Source organism: Peromyscus eremicus, chromosome 4 (genome assembly GCF_949786415.1).
Source record: "Peromyscus eremicus chromosome 4, PerEre_H2_v1, whole genome shotgun sequence".
NCBI classification, from domain to species: domain Eukaryota; kingdom Metazoa; phylum Chordata; class Mammalia; order Rodentia; family Cricetidae; genus Peromyscus; species Peromyscus eremicus.
Window position 1 is genome coordinate 146,904,307 of NC_081419.1, and position 3,364 is coordinate 146,907,670.

Genomic DNA, 3,364 nt, shown 5'->3' on the forward strand with positions numbered 1-3,364 from the left:
CCGTGTGCATGCGCCGGCGGGAAAGGGGTGGAGCCTAGGAGAGGGAGAGCGTGGAAATGGGCAAGTGGAGTAAGGGGGCACAGGACCCCAAGGGGGCGCTGGAGTCCCGGGGAGGGGTGATGGACAGAGAGGGAGAGGCGGGGTCCTGAGGGGGGCGCTGGAGTCCCGGGGGGGGGAGGGGTGATGGACAGAGAGGGAGAGGCGGGGTCCTGAGGGGGGCGCTGGAGTCCCGGGGTGGGGAGGTGATGGACAGAGAGGGAGAGGGCGCTCGAGTCCTGAGGGGGGCGCTGGAGAGCTGGAGGGTGATGATAAATAGCCTCCTGAGGAGGATGAACGGGAGGAGGGTCTGAAGGGGCTGCTGGAGGCATGGCAGGTGGAGGTGGAAGAAGGGTCTAGAGGGAGAGCTGAAGCAAGTGAGAAAGAAGTGGCGGGAACCGACCTGGAGACTGTGGGAGGACCATCAGAGAGCTGAAGAGGAAGGTCCTAGGAGAGGCAGAGGCGTGTGTGTGTGTGTGTGTGTGTGTGTGTGTGTGTGTGTGTGTGTGTAGGGTGCTGGGTGGTGGAATGGGGCTTGAGGTGGGGAGGTCTGCATTGTAAAATGGAGGGCCACAAACCATGTGAGCACAGGGGTGGTAAAGGATCTGTGGGGGGAGAGGGACCAGGGGGGCCAGAGGGAGCTGGACGGAAACAAGAACATTCTGTTGAAATTTTGGAACATTGAAAAGTTGTAAAACATACCTTAAAAAAAAAAAAATCAAATGTGGGTCTCTAAGGTGTTGTCTTCAAACTTGTGTTTATCTTCAACCTAACTGCAGCCTTTACTCAACAGCTCTGGTGCCACCAGATGAGTGGAGGCAGGGCAGAGGTACCAGGATGGAAGGCAGGAGGACCGGACCTCTGCGGGACTGTAGGTCTCTTCTAGCTCTCCCCACTTGATAATGTTCTCAACAGGAGCATCCTTTGTGGGCAGGTGGGCAGTGAAGTGGGTGGGGAAGAGTGGAAATTGGGGGACAGTGGAAAACCAGAAGGTCAGAAGGACACTTTCTTCCCTGGGAGCCCTCCCACTCTCCGGAGTTCTTTGTTTTTCCACAACCAGGTGTTGGTTTTGCCTCTTTAAAGGTATGGCTTATAGCTCTCAGCATTTAAAAAGCACATTTCAAAAGTGTAACGTAATCTTGTTTGCTAGTTGTGAATAAACACATTTGTGTGTTGGGGTAAGTCTCGGAGGAGAGCACACAGTTTGAGGAACAGCCTTCATGCAGTCTTGATTCGAACCACGGTGTGGATCTCCCTCCTACCTGTAGCCACGGGATTTTTCGATGTCCACATTTCTCTGTCCTAGCCTTTTCTCCCCACACGTTCTCATAGCTATTTCTCTCTTATTTGCATATAGTATATACTCAGATTTTTTATTTCAGCAGTGCAACAGTTGGAACTCAAATCAGTTCTAACAGAAACTCTCACACCATTCATGAGTTAGATCCTTGGGCCACTGGCTTTCTCCTCATGTCTGAGATTTCTGTGTGTGTGTGTGTGTGTGTGTGTGCGCGTGTGCATGTGCAGGAGTGTGTGCAAGTGTGTGTGTACGTGTGTGTGTGTGTGTGTGTGTATGTGAGAGAGAGAGAGAGACCGAGAGCGCGCGAGCGAGCTGGGATTGAGCTAGGAAGATAAATATTTGGAGGTCCTTGTGAAAACAGTGCTATAATAACTTTTATTTTAAAAAAGATATATTTATTATGTATACAGTGTTCTGCCTTTATGTATGCCTGCATGCCAGAAGAGGGCATCAGATCTTATTACAGATGGTTGTGAGCCACCATGTGGGTGCCGGAAATTGAACTCAGGACCTTTGGAAGAGCAGCCAGTGCTCTTAACCTCTGAGCCATCTCTCCAGCCACTACAATTTTAAAAATTACTTAAATGACATTTTTCTGCTTGAGCAATAACCACCTTCCAGTATCTTCGTGGGTAATTTTGCAGCTGGGGGATTTTCTTGGGATATATATTATAGATTGAGGTTAGAAAATTTCTAAAACTCCCCACTGAACCTCTTTCTCTGTGTTTTGAGATGGTAGCCCAGGCTGGCAAGCCTGGAACCCACTATGTAGTCCAGGCTGAACTAGTTTTTCTTTTCATTCTTTCTATTTTTTTTTAATATCCTCAAGGTTTATAAATTTTTATTTATTTTTTATTTTTTATTTTTTTAGGGCCTTTTTTGTTTGTTTGTTTGTTTTCGAGACAGTGTTTCTCTGTGTAGTTTTTGGTGCCTGTCCTAGATCTTGCTCTGTAGACCAGGCTGGCCTCGACTCACAGAGATCCACCTGGCTCTGCCTCTCAAGTGCTGGGATTAAAGGTGTGCGCCACTGCCACCCAGCTATTTATTTATTTATTTTAAGACAGGGTCTCCTAGTGGAGGGAAGGGCCTGCAGTAACCTCTTCCTTTCTCCCTGTGGTTCACTCAGGGTTTTCTCTTTGTCTGTTTATTGTTTTTGAGACAGTCTCATGTAGCCCAGGCTGGCCTAAAGTACTAATCCTGCTTCAATCTCCCTGGTTCCAGAAAACTCACATTTTTGAGGTCCTAGGGCAATGGAACCCAGGTACCAGTTCATGCTAAGCAAATGGTCCACCAGTGAGTTATGCCCAAAGCTGATTTGTTTTCTTTTCAGCTGGCTCTTGCTATGCAGCCTAGGCTAGCTTGATTTCACTAGCTTCCTGTCTCAGTTCCTGGTGCTAGGATTGCAGGCAATTACCACCTGGCCTAGCTTGTCTTCCATTCTTCTAAACGGCTCCAGGGACAGCAAAATGGCCCAGCAGGTAAAGGGGCTTGCCACCAAGCCAGCCCGTGGAAGTTTGATCCCTGAAACCCACACATGAAGAGAAAATATCTTTTTTCTCTTCTTGCTTTTCTTCTTCCTGTTTTTTAAATTATTAATTTATTTATTTTACGTCCTGACCACATCCTCCCCTCCCTCTTCTCCTCCCACTCTCTCCCCCTCCTCCACCCTCCCCCTCTTAACCCACCCCACCTCTGTATTCACTCAGAAAGGGGCAGGCCTCCCATGGGCATTAGCAAAGCATGGCATATCAGCCTGGGCAAGGCAATCCAGCATGAGGAACAGGTTCCCAAGAGCCAGCCAAAGCACAGGGGACCACCCTGCTCCCACTGCGAGGAGTCCCACAATTCTTTCTGTTTTTAAAAGGATTTGTTCACTTTATTTTATGTGTGCGTGTTGTCTGCATGTATGTATATGTACCTGTGGGTGCCTGGTGCCTGAGGAGGTCAGAGGGAGGCTTCAGAATCCCTGGAACTGGGGTTATAGTTGTGAGCCGCCATATGGGTGCTGGAAACTGAACCTGGGTCCTC